General features: G+C 37.9%; 1 protein-coding gene across 2 annotated transcripts in view; it reads left to right on the forward strand.

Moving 5' to 3' along the window:
• LOC133516913 (LIM domain only protein 3-like) overlaps nucleotides 1-17215 on the forward strand; it is an 89734-nt gene that overhangs the window by 30396 nt on the left and 42123 nt on the right. The window contains exon 2 of one of the 2 annotated variants that reach the window (XM_061849956.1): nucleotides 3592-3626. The exons of the other annotated variant lie outside the window; for it this stretch is intronic. The gene's annotated coding sequence lies outside the window, so the exon portion shown is untranslated. The remainder of the gene's footprint in view (nucleotides 1-3591; nucleotides 3627-17215) is intronic. 2 annotated transcript variants of the gene reach the window in all.

Here is a 17215-nt window from a genome sequence, read left to right on the forward strand (position 1 = left end):
GTAACAAAAGTTATTCAGTTTTTTGTGTCTCCTGAAAAGTAGGGTTCTTGCTTATACGCCCCTTTAGCATGAAGCCCTCGATATGTTAAATATATAAATATTGTAGTCCAACTACACATTCGTGCGAAGCGAGGCGAATAGGGAGCGCGAATGTGTGAACGCCGCAAAGATGGTAGGAGCTACAGGATTGTGTCCATTGTCAATGTAATCCTGCAAGTTGACTTGTGCATTTCGGAACACTTTGTAAATAATGCCAAACCACGAGAATACTCAACGAGACGAATTCGCGGGAGCGGAGGCGGGCCTCTTCGACACACTTCTCACCGAGCGGATATGAGAGGCTATTTAATTTCCGCGGCTTCTGTGATCATTCTGTATTCCATTAAATATCTACCGATTCTGGCAGTTTTTACCATGGTTTGTATAAGGAATTGAAACATTCAATAAAAAAACTTGTGTAAATATGAGTCGTTACTGTTACAAGCAATTTATTGTAGTAGGTAGGTCCTATCTACTATACTTTAACCATGTAACTGTCCATGTGATTCCCAAATCAAAATAGAGTTGTAATTTGTAATATACTTCAATAAGAAATATCTTTCTGATTCCTATAAACTAAGGAAATTATTTAAGTCGTGTGGGGTCAACCATACATTAAGTTACACGAATGTAATGATTTTTTGAACCTTTTTCAAGCACTAACAGTGCGAGCAGCGTTCACGACGGCCGTGATTCGCGTACTGCTTCGCGCCGCGTCGCACGCAGCGCGCGCGCTGAGAGAACCAGTTGGGGGAGGTGTTGCGCTGTCGTAATAGGCGCGGCCGCGGGCATAGTGGTGTGGTGTTTGGGTTTGGGTCACCTAACACTTGTAGCGACAAACAGTACGAACTCACTATGTCCACTACACTGTCACCACACTTACTGGCCTTCTGCTGAAGGATCACAGTCTTCCATGCTGGCGGCACAGTTGTCTCGATTGAAATTAGGGCGCCGCCCAATCTCGATCTCTTCACGTATTTTACGTGGTACGTAACATTTTCCCCGTACCAGTAATCTCGTCTTGTCGAATTAAAGATAATGCGACGTGCCTGTATCCAGGGCGTGCTCTGCCACTACGGAGTTGCTGCAGTCCATCTTCTTCACACTCCGTATGTATTCTAGGAGTCTAGTGGACGCGTTGCGTCCGGTTTCTCCTATGTAGAATTTACTGCAATCGCACGGTATCTCGTATACGCCCGGGTTACCCAGCGGATCCTTGTGGAAAGCGCAACACACTCCAAATCTTTACATTATAGGACGGAAAATTGTCCTAATGCTGAACCTCCGGCGTAATAGGCGTCCAATTTCGGCCGTCGCTCCCTTAATGTACGGTAGATAAGCAGGTGCTGCCTGCTGCTGTTGCACGTTGGCTCTGTCTCCTGGTTGTGTCTGTGTCTGTTAGAAATGAATGGGTATGGTTTAAAAATCACATAGCTTTAAAAATCTTAGTCCTAGTTTTCGTCATAGAATTGACTTCATTGTTTACGAATTAAACTCAATCATGTTCATTACTAACCCGATGTCACACGAGGAACCCGTAAGACTTTAATCTTGAATTTGGTTTTCGGTGCTATATAACTATTATGATAATAATAATAAAAAAAAACCCAAATAAACGGGCATAGCTAAGGTAAAAAAAAAATTGAATTTTGTAAAAATATTTTCCAGTATGCCAATGTCTAGGAAAGAAAATGGGGATACGTTTATATGGAGAGGTCGTCGTCTACTGTCCTCTTAGAGAGAAAATACTCCTGTAATGTCATAATTTAGTAATTCCGCAGTGAGAGAAAATGAAACTGTTGTGGTGTTCACTGACCGAATGTAGCTCGAGTCCGTTTTTAGTTTCCGAACAAACCTACTTTAGTTCAGTGACGTTGCCCATTTCCCGCTATTGAAATTTGCAGCAATAGGTAACTTTGCAGTAATGACGCTGCTGCAGTATCAATCCGAATATAACCTTAATAGTATTTTTTTTGAGCATTAGAGAAAAGTAAAGATATTTTCTTAGGTTTAACCTAAAAGGTATTCTACCTTTAGAACCTATATAAATAGTGTGGATACGAGTATGCCTTATCCGTGTGATTAGTTATCATCTCGCTCCATGGCAGCGTGCCGATTCTGCTGGTTTAACCGGTCCCGCACTTCAGCCCGGTGTGCGAGCGGGACATCGCTATATAAGTTCATAGCGCTGTCTCGCTCACACACGCACGCAGTGGCAATCCACTGCGCATCAATACGCATTTTGTACTCCGTGGCCGAATATAGGTGTATATATATTCGGGGAAAACCACTACTGTGGGCAGGCATGGGGCGCATTAGGGCAGGTCGGGTGAACTCTGTGCCTTCGTGAACTTACACAGAGAACGATCTGCAAAAGTGCATACTAACTTTATTAGTGAATTCCATTCACAAAGAGGATACGTACTTTTGCAGCTGTGAGTACCTACGTACAACTCGCGTTTCCAAAACAGGTACAGGTAACTTATTGGCAACATTGCAAAATTTTAAGTATGTAGTTTCAGTAAAAAGATTTCACAAGTTTTATTTTACGATTCGTTTTAAATATTATATGTATGTATGTGTGGTATGCGTTTATGATATAATATGTCACAATAAACTAAAAAAGAGATAGATTTAGGAAAAAAATTATAACTTTCTTCAATTACCTATGTTTTTTTTTTTTTTTTATAACGATAGGCAAGCGTTTGACCACGATCTCACCTGATGGTAAGTGATGATGCGGTCTACGGTGGAGCACGCTTACCTATGAGATACCTATTTACCCTAGCCTTGAAGAGACCCAGATTGTACTCATGCGGAAACACAGACTCGGGCAGGGCATTCCACTCCTTGGCAGTTCGCATAAGAAATGTTGAAGCAAAACGCTTCGTGCGTATTTGTGGAATACCTACCATGAAGCGATGCCGGAGTGCCGATTGTCTGCTCGTATGTGAACGAAAGTTATTTTATAAAAATAAACACTTAACATTAAACTAGTTTAAAATGTTTACCTACGTCTACCGATGTCTGTAAGGACTTGCGACTAAAAATATTTCTTTAGTGATGTAAAATTGACATTTATTAAAGGACGGGCCTCATGGACACTAATAATGGTGCTATTTCAGCGGTGTCACTCACGAATTCGAGCGAATCTTGGAGTCTAACGCAACTAGTTGCGACCAATCGCGCGCGTGATACGAACTCATCAAGCAATCGCGGTGTGGCGTTAGACTGCTCGATTGGCTCGACTTCGTGTGCGTGGCACCGTAGTACTGAGGGCTTACCGCGAACCACGTTCGACGTGTTGCCTCCCTGTCACACTTACGTACGAATTTACAAGTGCGACAGAGAGGCAACACGTCGAACGTGGTTCGCGGTAGGCCCTCTGGCCCCATTCTTATTGCCCGTAAGGCCCGTCATTAGATGTAATGTCAATGGATGTAAATAAATATATATGCGTGACGCCACTTTCTTATCCTATAGATTAATAAATAATATTTGGTTTAGATATTCTAAGGGTCAATTACTCAAATAATATATTTTTTATTTCAGATTGTTTATCAACTTTGCTGTATAAATAGTAGAAGGTAAGCCCGTATGATAATTTCACATCAGTCAGAAAGAACTGTACTCGTTACTATTTTAAATCTGTTTTGCAGTGGTGGAGTGTCAATATAATGCAATTCCCAGGTGCTTGTATAATTTGAGGCACTTAAAGTGCCTACCTTATTATCTCGCAGATCTCAAATAAATTAGCTTCTTACCTTTGAATTTGTATGACGCTCGCCTCTATTGTGCAATAACAGTCGGTAATATGGTTGATTAAACTACGCCCCACCTCCGTCACGTCCCATTAGTAGCGCTGCCACCGGCATCAGTTAAGATAACGCACCCTAAGTCCGCAATGATATTTACATTCAATTTAAATGTCGGTATGACGTGTGGCGGGATCGTGTGGGAAGGAAACACCTCAAAACTGACGTAAGCACATTTTACGTTATACAGGATGTTTATTTAGTCACCTGCAATAATTTACGGAGTGAATATACTGTACTGCACTTATGACTTGAACAGATAAACTGCAAGGGGAAAAGCGAGCGAAAGTTATTATTAACATTGCGTCTACACTATCGGATGTCGCGAATATTCGCATCGATCTTTCATGCTGTTTCACGAATGTTTGTGGAAGTCCTGTAAATGTGTCGCCAGCGTTATTTTTAGAAGGGTGATGAAGGATAACAATATTGTGGGGAGTGTTTCTGGTCGGTAGCGATAGCAATATCATTAAATCTATAGTTAGATCAGATGCAGCTAACATTGCTGTCGGACTGTTGCCCGGTTCACCCCTTAAGCTTGACGTTGCCATTAAAAGGGGACGTAAGGAAACTTTGCTATATTTTTATCCTCTTCCTGTCTTTATTGCAATAAGGTTTGTGCCGCATAATTAGTTAGATTGGCATATCGAATAGCTTACTTAATTTATGTAAATAATACATAGGATCTAGTTAAGTTTTAATTATTCGCCGATTTGACAAAGTTACATTTAAACAAGCAGTAGCCAGGAGGGAATATGTTTATAATAAGATTTAAACATCGAGGTGTCAAGATATATACCTACGATGTGTTAGAGACGCCTTAGTTATTCGTTATGCTCATGAGCCTGAAAACCTCCCTCAGGTCTGTGATGGATGTGGGGAGAGTAATCATGACTTTTAAACACGCACTAAACTGCAAGAAAGGAGGACATAAAACAATAAACACCGAAATAATTGCAACCATTGGGCCAAACTAGCTTTTAAGGAATTGGCACAACAGACCCCATAATGCGTGACGTAAACATAACTCAACCAGCACACATTTGTGATCTGTTACTAAACAGTCTATGGCAATCTGCTAGGAAAGCGTTATTCTACGCTCGCATAGAATAAATGCCGACACTTCTTCCTAAAGCAACCTCATCTGGCATAAAACAGCACAGAGACATAGCCATAAGAAACACTCAAAATACGACCGAGCAGCTGAAGACTTCAGAGCTTCATTCACTCTACTAGTTATTTCATGTGATGGAGCCTTACGAACTGAATATAATCTTCCTCTTCTTTCCATCCTGTTACCCCCTGCTGGGGTGTAGAGCTCGAACCATTATCTTCTACTGACTCCAGTCCTGGGCAGCTTGGGTAACCTCTTCCACCCCATCCCCAATACACCCAACTCTTGCTCCGCGGAACGGCGCCATGTAAATTTAGGGCGACCATGTTTCCGTTTTCCGGGCATCTTCCAGGTTAGGGCCACTTTGAATAGGTGGGTATTAGGCTTCCTGAGGATATTTGTGCGTTTGGATCTCCTTGTGTACAGGTGTTTGTGTGGTTATTCTCCATAAGTGAGCGTTTGTGTAAAAAACCGTATCAAAGGTAGTGATAGGTTGAATAATAACTCAAATTTTAGTACTAATACGAGTAGCAATCTCTGTAAGAATGTTTTTTCAGTGCGAAGATGTTACAGGAATACATTGATAAATGTTCGAGGATGTGGATCTGACTGAAAATCAAACGGTGGATTCAAAATACATACAGCCTTATTGATAAGGTCCGACCGAGATCTCGGTCTCGGTCTCGGTCTCGGCATTCTCGGCCAAAAATCGGGCCGAGATCTCGGTCTCGGCTCTCGGCCAAAATGGGCCGAGATTCTTGCCGAGACCGAGACTAGGCAATAAGTTATCATTGGTGGATTTTGAATTTACCGCGCACGAGCGCCCGTTTCTAAGCCACCCGTTGGTTGCTTCGCCCGCTTGGTGTGACGTTTTTTGTGATTTTGATTGGTTTCTTACCCACATTTTAAGCCAATTACTTATCAAATACGGTGTTGGGATCGGATAGGCTCGGTTGCCAGTAATGACTTGTTCTTTGCTTCTTTTCGTTTTGTGGTTGTTGTTATTGCGGAAGAGTTAATAAATGAGTGTATATTGTTATTGAGATGTAACTTAAATTAACTTGATGTGGGTGTAACATGACACTGGATATTTTGATACTTAATATATTTTTGTTTACGGGAAAAAGTAAAGCAGTAGGTAAGTACAAAACAATACCTGTGGCGGCTTACTGTTGTGGAATATTGGACATAATTTCATGCTAACTTTGCATTTCTATGCAGTTTTGACGAAACTCGTGGTGTGGTTTTTGAGACATAGGTTGATTTTCATTTAATGTGGCTTAGCTTAGTAGCAAGCCACTAACTGACCAGTTAAACGACGAGCATTGTCACAATTTAACGGACCATAACGCTGAAAAATTACGTTTTTTGGGTAACAATATATAACTTTTTAAATTTTAATTATTGTTACTGTACCTCTTTTTGTGCACATCCGTACTAGAAAGACCGGCCAAGTGCGTGTCGGGCAACGTATAATGGAGGGTTCCGTACCTTCATACAATACAAAAAGCCAGACAAGCAAAAGAGCGAATGTTCGCGGCACTTCCTTCATTTTAATAAGAAGATATTCAAAATCATTTCCCTGAAAAAGTATTTATTACAGCTTAATTATTTACCTTACTAAGATGCGACTTACATAATACACCATCGTTCCATATATCGTTTTAAAATATATCGTATAGTTTTCGAGTAAAATGGTTGTGACATACGGACAGACACAGACAGACGGCAATGGCGAAACTATAAGCGTTTTTGCCATTTTGGCTACGGAACCCTAAAAATACTATTTATTTAATAGCGCTACGAAGTGGCCATAATAACTTTTTCTGATAAATCATCAAATTTCGACTATTAAAACATTTTGATTGCTAAAATCGTGTTTTTTTCTTCTATTTTATAAATTCTCGGTCTCGGTCTCGGTCTCGGCCGAGAATGCCATTGAATCTCGGTCTCGGTCTCGTTCTCGGCCGAGACAGAAAACGCGTTCTCGGTCGGACCTTACTTATTGAGTTATGTATCAATGTTATTTTAGCTTTTTTATGTTAATAAGGATCAACGCTATGACATCAATACATTCTCAGGTTGGTCCATTGAATACTTCGCTTGCCAAGTAAAACCGGCACGACATAGCGCGCCTTGCACCTCGGAGACCCTAGATAAGAACACCTTCAGACAGCAAATCTGTAAACAGAATCAAGCTTATGGTAAAGTGCAGGCATATTGCGTTGCTCATGAATAACGTGCCTTTTTAGCTACTGTCAATATTAGAAATATTCTGTGGAATTAGGGTATCAGTTCTAGTGTTTTTAATCTCTGCATAATATTATAAATTCGGAAGTAATTAATTTGGCCTAGTGGGTAGTGACCCTGCCAACGAAGCTGATGGTCCCGGGTTCAAATCCTGGTAAGGGCATTCATTTGTGTGATGAGCATGATATTTGTTCCTGAGTCATGGGTGTTTTCTATGTATTATATTTATATTTTATATATATCGTTGTCTAAGTACCCTCAACACAAGCCTTATTGAGCTTACTGTAGGACTTACAATAGTCAATTTGTTTAATAATGTCCTGTAACGTTTATTATTATTATATATTTATTGAACTCCACTTCTTATTATTTAATACTTTGTTAGGTTTTTATTGTAAATTATAATTTGATGGGCATATTTATAAGTTAAAACAAGACGTTGTTATTGAGTTGCTGAATAGATGTTCATTTACAGATTTATTCTGTTTAAAAATACTAAAAATGCATTTAAGTATACTTTATTTCTTATGAAAGTTAAGGCAGCCTTATGTTTTGAGTGACAAATCCAATTTCATTCTCGACTGCCCCTCTTGGCCCGCGCCCCGCGGACCGATCAGACCTTATCCAAATTGGATCTTGAATAATAAAGAATCGGGGCGATTGGATTTTATTCCTTAAATTCAATTAGCACACGAGGGTCGTGTGTGACTGCAGACGAAAGATAGAGGCATATTATCGTATTAAAAGGGATCGCATGGGTTTATTTTGCGACAGAATTGTACTTTAAGCTCTTATAACTAAATCAAAATACCCTTTATTTACCGGCGTCGCGATATTTTTACGCGACTGCGTTAGAAGGAGGGTAATGTTTTTCAAGCGTATGTATATTTCTAAGTGTATTTTTTTTAATTAAGGTCTTGTGACTAAGTTACAAAGTCAACCCTAGTAATTAACTTCGGTCCATTAAACTGGAATAACAGAATAAATTGCGATATTATCGCCCTCGTATGTGACATTACATCGAAATCTACTCAAAGTAATGGAAGCGATTTAAACAGAATCAGTGCGATAAGAGTGTTTTCATAAAAGGGTCCGTTGGGATTCGAACCGCTACATTTCTAAGGCAATTAAAATATTATTAATGTGTATTAAGCCTATCACGTCACTGCTGGTTTAATTGCTGGGTTGAAATTTAAAGCGGCTTATCTCGGTGGCCGATTGCACGAACGCTATTTAACTTTCGTTCCGTCGACTATTTCAAATGTTTAAGTAACTTGATGCGATCCAGATGGTTCATTTTTATAACAAACTTACCAGTAGTCCACTCCAGTTTCAACTGAGTTATGATACGACATAGATACGCTCACAAGAAAAGTCGTGTTTTTATCCTGCTTAATACTCTTCTAAAAGAGCTATGTAGAAAGCAAAAGGTTTGCAAGTTTATGTAAAATGTTATCATAAACGATTTATGTCGAAAGCTGGGTTAAGGCTAGTACCTATTTCTTATTTTTAGACAAAACATATCTACAACGGCGGGAAATACCATTGCTTGTGATAGGGAAAGGAAGTTATTGATAAAAAATATGTATGTATTTATCAGACTAATTAGGCTCTTTTTGCTGTGGGTAGGTTGTGTGATACACTTTACAACACACACTTGTCCCGATAATTGGTGATAATAATAATTGGATCATATTCAGGTTTACGTTTTTCCTGAAGAAATACCCAAAGTTAATGGCTAAAAAGTCTAATTTAATTATGGCTTCAAAATAGTTACTCATGTGCACACACGTTTTACATGCATGTAAATCAAATACTTTAGAGTGAACCATTTTAGGGTTACGTAGCCGAAATGGCAAAAACGGAACCATTATTGTTTCGTTATGTCCATCTGTTTGTCCGTATGTCACAGCTAGTGTTGGTAGGAACTCAATTCTTTTGAGTCTAAATTGAAGAACTCGACTCATTTTTACGAGACTCAGAGCTTAAAAAACTTCTGAGTCTTTTAAGTCTGAGTCGAGTCTTTTATTGAGTCTTTTTTAAGCGCAACTCAAATGGACTCGAGTTTCCGAATAAAGACTCAGTCAACCATTTTATAGGTTTTACCTAAACTATAGGAAAGGAAATAGGCGTTATTGTATGATTTATGTTATGTACATCTATGAATTTTACATAAAGACAACGCAATTCGAAGTTACTTGTAAAATAAGTTCTCGGAAAAGGACTCAAGTCTCTACAAACGACTTGGTACTCTAATAAGTCGAAAAGAACTCGATTTTCGTCTTAATTATAAGAGTCTGAAAAACTGAGTCGAGTCTTAAAGCAGAGGACTCAAAGGACTCGAGTCTTAATCAACACTATAGTCACAGCCATTTTTCTCAACAACTATAAGGGGCCTATATTTGAATGAAATATGGAATATAGGTATACTTTGTGAGCCTTTACTTACTTTAAACGTTAAAAAATAAAACAAAATATTTTAGGGGTGGAGGAAAGTGAGCACTGAATACATAATGTAATGTAGATAAGTAAATTAAAGCAAACAATTTTTTTTTTCAATAACAATCAACATTTTTACACATTGTTCGATAGGTCTTTAAAATATCATTAAGGTTTATTTTAAAAAAAAAGGTTTTTTTGCTGAAACATTCCCTTTGAAAGTCCAGTAAAAGTGTCACCCCTCCTCAATTTTCTGAACCAGGCGTAAAAAAATATGAAAAAAATGGAGAAAATTAAATTGTAAAAATAATTTGTATGACAATTATTTTAAACCTGATCGGTAGAGCCCTTTTTGAGTTTTACCAAAAAAGCTACTATTGAATACGCCCTTTTGCTTTATTTTACAGTACAGAACCTCCCATTATGCGTGGTTCGACACGCACTTGGCCGGTTTTTGTCATTTAAGACAAACGATTCCTGCCGGGGCCGATATTGGCCTCGGCGCACTTAGGTACTCGTATCTCAAAGTCGCATAATGTGGCGCTAATTGAAACAGCATGCTTCGTCGGTTTACACTTCGTAGAACACTGTAATATTCACGAAGAGAACTTTAAATCAATACACTAGGAGCTATATTTGATTGGCTGACTCACATTAAGGATTATAACAGACAGTTTAAGCGTTTTTTGTCCATTAATATGAAGCTATAACGAAACATATGTAAGTAATTATTACGTTTAAAAATACGAATAACACAAGATTATATTCCAATATTAAAGGATTATGAAAGAGTCGTTGTCTGCGCAGCTAATGAAATTAAAGAGCAAAATAACCTTATTACGTACTACAAATTAATCATTTCCATTTACCACTTACATTGATTATCATCAGTTCTCGATATTTATACGCCTTTGTGTTGGTTTGTTAGTTGGTATAGAAACTAATTTATGTGATTAACCCAAGCGTTTAAGATGTTCAAAATGACCTGCAAATAGGTACTTTTATTTCATATATTTCAAAATATTTACTAAAAATAATTTATTAAATAAAAATAATTACATCGGCCCATTATCAACTTCTATTGCTGACTGTATTAGCTCAAGATAATTAATAAAATCAGGAGAAATAATTCGAGTAGTTTCGTAAATTAGTAAATACAGTTTACCTTGTGGGGTCCAAATGAACATACTAAAAATCCGCGGGGGTGGGGGTTGTGCTGAGGGTTGGGTTGAAGACACCTTTTTTCAGATTTCTACTCATATCTCGAATATCTGTACGAATAGCATTATAATAACCCCCCCCCCCCCACCACCTCCACACACACCCTTACTACCCCTACCCCCGAGGTCTTTTAATATGTTCATCTGGACACCACAAGGTATAACTAACTGTACCAATTTACAAAATTACACGAATATTTTCCCTGATTGCCCATATTCGGCTTAATTTGACGTGTCTATATTAATTACGACTCGCTCCAAAGAGTAAAGTAAGTAACTCGCTCCGTGAATGAATAGCCAGACTAGTCCGCCCAACACTGGTCACTGTGCAGTCGCGTGATGTTGGTTAATTAAACTTTAAGCTTAACGGAAAATTTAATTTCCGGAGCGCACCAAGGGATCGTGTTTCTCTTATTTTGCTTATTGCAAACTTGCTTATTCTACTCTACTACAGATTATTATTGTGTAGGTAATACTTAAGTGCAACTTGCAAATTATGTGTCCTGGCTAAGAAGGGGATTATGTAATGATTTACGAGCGTACCTGCGTACAAATTAATTTATTTACTTATTTTCATACATACCTAACTACGTGAGTTTATTCTTATGGCATGTGTTGCGGCCCTAAAAGGTGAAAAAATTTAACTATTTCAAATGTTATCATTAATTGTGTCTTAAATATTTGTAAGAGTGACTTTTATTATTAATTTGTGTAGGTTATGATTTTTCATACTTTAACTCAGGTCATCTGGAGTTTACCATCGAGCGTTACACAACAGCAAAATCATATACTGACAGCGAGATTTTGTAATTAGCATTTTCGTATCGATAGCCGACCAAAAACTTTCTTCAAAGTTTTATTTTTCGAACGAGCGAGCAAAGTGAAGCCAAGTTCTTACATTCAACTTGGAAACTATAAAGGAGACGGACAAAGTTCCGCCATGTCCGTCTGTCTGTCTGTCTGTCTGTCTGTCTGTCTGTCCGAGGCTTTGCTCCGTGGTCGTTAGTGCTAGAAATTCGTAAAATAAAATATAATAACTTTATTTTTTTAACCTCCCCTACACGTAAAGGGGGGGGTGAAATTTTTTTTTTGCTTCAACCCTACAGTGTGGGTTTTCAAAACTAATAGGGGTCTTCAACAAACATTTTTTGATAAAGTGAATATATTCGGAGATAATCGCTCCGAAAGAAAAAAAACATGTGTGTGTGTGTCCCTCTAACTTTTGAACCATTTGTCATAAAAATATGAAAAAAATCGTGGAAGTAGAGCTTAAGAAAGACATTAAATAAAAAAAATTGGCGGGCATGATCAGTTTAGCTGTTTTTGAGTTATCGCAAAAAGTTTCCCCTCCATAGTAAAAAGACATACTATCCACAGTTCATCCCTTGGTTAATAATCCAGTATACTTTAAGCTGCAGTTTAGCTTATTGTGACGGAAGAGTGACTACGGAACCCTACTCTGAGCATGGCCCGATATCCTCTCGGCCGATTTTTTTTTTTCATTACGAATGAATACTCGTAGACATGTTTTGGAACGATGCAGTGTAGGTATATCGTTGAATTACGTTTAAACTTTTTTGTCTCTTTCTTTTTGCTAATAACGTGAAAGTGGCCGAAAGAATAAAATCTAAATATTTCGAACTTGTATCAGGCCCCGCACGTTTAAATTACATTCGAATATAAATGTCACATAAATTTCATTTTGTCTCACTCCGTGAGCAAAATGCAATTTATCTCGCTGTTTTTAAGCAGCTTATTATTATATTATAATTCTAAGAAAACGCTTTCCTCATATCCTCCTACTAGAATCTAAAGGCCTTGTTAAAATGTACCTACATTTTATCGTCAGCGGAATAAAATGTAGTCATTTATGTACGTGTTAACTACGTTACTACAACGTGTTGCAGCATTGTAAATTACGTTAGACGCGTGTGATCAGAGCTCCAGCATGGCGTGCGGCTGGCGGATGATGCGAGAATAGCGGGCGGTGGCGTGCAGCACCACCTTAAAGGCAATATCCGGCGCCGGGCGCGCCGCGCGGAAATGAACCGGAAACGGCGGTGTATTAAGCCGCAGGTATAGCCCTTCAATTTATAAACGCTTGCGGCTCCAGCCTTCTCCTGAGCTCAGATATCCGGCGCTGTTAATTTGTAACTTGCACTACGATAAACAAGCAGCTGTTATTTGCTCGAGCGTTCTGAGAAGCGAAATTAGCTACGCTTTTGTTGACCAGCAAGTAGAAATAATAAGCTTACACGACTAAGTCAAACGAGACTTTCGTCAAGAAGATACGCAAACAGTTTTATTAGGCATCAATAGTTGACTAGGTCTACTTATTCTATCTTGCCCTTAATAATAATAACACTCGACCGGATAGAATATTATGAAGTAATTTAGATAAGCGCAGCTGATAGTATAATAACCAAAATTGCATTCTGCCGGCGTGAGCTAACAGCGAAATGAAATAAAGTCCGCAAACAAAAGTTTGCAAATCCAATATGATTTGGTGCGACGGTAAACATCGGCGGCATCCCGGTGATATCGCGAACGAATAACATTAAACTTTGTATGGATTGAATGTAGAAAACCAATTTCGGTGTTCGGCGAGTGCGAGCCGATGGGATGAGGGTGTCAGAACGCTTTGACAGGTCCCTGATTGAAAAATACGGAAGCCTGTTTATGGAGCAAGTGCGCAGACTGCTGGCGCGGGCGGCGGTAAGACCGATGTTTCGAATTCGACTTCTTGAATCACTTTTGAGCTTTAAACATCTCAACTTAATTTAATACATATTTGACATTACAGGTTTTCTTCCTTTTTTTTTTTTTATACTACGTCGGTGGCAAACAAGCATACGGCCCGCCTGATGGTAAGCAGTCTCCGTAGCCTATGTACGCCTGCAACTCCAGAGGAGTCACATGCGCGTTGCCGACCCTAGCATTCCCCCCTCGTTGAGCTCTCTGGCAACCTCCTCCTCATCCTCTTCCTTGGTGAATTAAAGAAATACTGGGCGGTTTCTATATTCGATATTACTTATTTTTTATCAGAAACTATTTTCGAAAAAGCTTCTGAAACAAGTCACAATTTTTTCTAATAACTAGATGCACGAACGAAATACAACCACCAGTCTCAACGTGGTTTGCTATTGAAACAATTTCGACGTTTCTCCGTCATAATTGTTTGCAAGGTCGCGAATAGCAATATAACACGAATAGCAAGACGAAGCAAGTCCTACCTGCCACACCAAGTTTGCACCAAGACTTAGCACTCATGGCAGTGACAAAGTAGAACTCTGCCATTTCACGTAAAACTGGCGGGCAAAGGAAACTTTTTCTTAATAACAAATATTTTTTCAAAAGTCCAAGAAATAACCCTCGAACTTATATGCGCTTTGCATAAGATTGAAAAAAAAAACAGTGCATGATGCATAATTGTTTCAAAGTAAATTCTGTCAAAAATGATGAAATTAGCGCAAGATATATGTGGGCACGGTAGTGCCCTCGCCATGACGAGCCAAGCGAAGCGCAAGTGCACTCTACCTTTTCTTTTTTTGAACCTTTATAACTTAGGTTTGGATATACTCGTACCAGATAAACTATTATTTTTGATGTGTGATGTGTTTGAGTGAACTTATTATTAGTAAACACAAAAAGTTTCAACAGTTTTGAGATAGCTCAACACAGTCCTCACAGCAGTTTCAAATAGCTCTTTCATTTTAGATTTTTTTGACGACTGGTTTGGCCTAGTGGGTAGTGACCCTGCCTACGAAGCTGATGGTCCCGGGTTCAAATCCTGGTAAGGGCATTTATTCGTGTGATGAGAATGGATATTTGTTCCTGAGTCATGGGGGTTTTCTATGTATTTAAGTATTTATAAATATTTATATATTATATATATCGTTGTCTAAGTACCCTCAACACAAGCCTTATTGAGCTTACTGTGGGACTTAGTCAATTTGTGTAATAATGTCCTATAATATTTATTTATTTATTGATATTTAAAAAAAACAGATTTCGCCACTCACTCACTGATTATGCAAACACACGTTAATGCAAACTTAAGGAACTTTTTTTAGACGCATGTAATTTAATTGCATAATTTATCAACACAAACGATATCTATTATGGCTTATATATAATGGCCTTCACCAGGCCCCGATATAAAATCACAGGTGTGTGTACTATGAATGCTGCAAAATTATCGTTAATAATGTATACCGACGCCATTTTAACAAATTATCGCCTAGATGTGAAAAGCCAGTAAAATGTCGGCTTGAAGCTAAAATATATTCATTAGCGCCATGCCAATTTGGTATGAACCATTAGCTTACCTACGACAAAAACTGTGTTAGTTGGCGGCACGGCAATTTTCAGTCTGTGATTTTGAAGTTAAAATTTTTATACTCAGACTGTTTTTGTTGCAATAACCATGAGCAGTAGATGAGGGTTAAAGTCGAATAATTGACCATATACATAATTAGACAAAATACTGGGTACCTATAAAAACATAGGTAGTATACAATATTGAGCGGTATAAAAATGGTGTAAATGTTATTTGACCACAGCTTCAAACGCAGATTTTTTTATTCGAATTAAATTAATCGACTTTATCTAGTCCAGAAAAACTGTAACATACATATTCTTCGCCATTAAAAATGACAAGTTTTTTTTGTAGGTTTTGTGAACTGGAATAAAAAATCCCAAGCTTCTCGCACTTTCAGTCCTGTTACATTTAAGTTTACGTTTTTTATCTGATTAAAAAAAAACTATTTTAATAAGTCACTTTCACAACTCAAGTATCATATTTACTAAGTTAGGTAGGTATTATGGTTTAATAACTTATCATCTTCTGTAAGTCTTTAAATTATAAAGGGGATTGGCCTGTAAAATAAAGTGCTTTTCGGCGTCAATATCTCGTCAAGTGATAAATGGATTGCGAATTATGCAAGTTATGAAATATTTCATAAACAGCCGAGACGAGGCGATCACGATCCGATATATCACGATTTTGGACATCGACGCCCCTATTGGAATTCTGCTGAAGATATTCCTTTGGAATTTATACGATTGCGGACCAAGGCTATAACGAGGAGTTCAATGGAAACGGCAAAATGGCAAATAATGTAAACAAACACGACCGATTTTTTTGAGAATTTAACATGATAAAATAACATAACAGTTTTTCTTCAGTTTTTTCTTAGTAAATATTAATAATTAACATGCACTTTAACTAGAAATTGATATAAATAAAAAATGTAAACTCTTGATAAGATCTTGGTTGACATTAAAAAGTGTGAGATTATGAAGTACCTATTGAAGATAAATTGGCAATCATATAGGTAAACAAACCAAAAGTATACCGCTAAGATACGTGAGCAGCCGCGATACCTTCATACTCTGCGCTCCGGCGCGGCCGGCTGGTCAACGACACCTTCTTGTAACTCATGAGGCCCTCGGTACTTGCTTCTTGCTAAATTCAATTTATGGTCAGTTTTTTTTCTCGATTTTGGTCTATGGAGACTAACAAGCAACGCTAGACGGTCTTCGTAGTCTATGGATGTTGTTATATATTGGATGGGTATCAGATGCGTGTTTCTTTACCTATATGGTTCTACTAGTTTCCATTTTTTTTGTTGACTCGTAGAAAAAGTATTGTATACGATAGTGATATAATCAAGCTTTTCAATCTAGTACCCACTAAGGTCACCCAGCAAGCTTTGTGGCCTGAACACACGGTAGGTACTCGACTGAAACGCTCTCCATTATATCACGATTGTATGAAATACTATATTATTACCAAAGACTTTTGTAACGTCGGATCAAATTAATTTGATACGTACATACCTACTATCTAGCTATTTTAAAGTAGGTATGAAATCCATATTGTTAATTTTGGGTAATATTTTCATTTTAATAAATCCTCTTAACTTATGTTGGCGTCCAAACCCTCCGTCAAAGACTTCATGTAATTATATTAATTAATGAAATTGTGGAAGTTCTTTTATATTTCTTTTTCACAAGCGCAATAAATAAATAAAAAAACATAATTTGTGTGTATATACATAGAATATCTGTTCCGATATACATAGATACAACCTATTGTTATTTGGGATCAAATTACTTCTAATGGAAAGTTACCTATTGATGCCAAAATAGCCAACCTTTCCATATTCCATAAGGGTTGTAACAAGATATGTATGGACCCATATCAATTATTAAAGAGTCAGTTAAATCCGAAATACGATATCATTTTTTACTACGTAAAATTCCATTTCAGCAATATTTTTTTTATGACACATTTAGTTATTTCGCCGGCCATGAGTACGCAAGTAATGTGTATG

The sequence above is a fragment of the Cydia pomonella genome, chromosome 4, assembly GCF_033807575.1.
Source record: "Cydia pomonella isolate Wapato2018A chromosome 4, ilCydPomo1, whole genome shotgun sequence".
Taxonomy (NCBI): domain Eukaryota; kingdom Metazoa; phylum Arthropoda; class Insecta; order Lepidoptera; family Tortricidae; genus Cydia; species Cydia pomonella.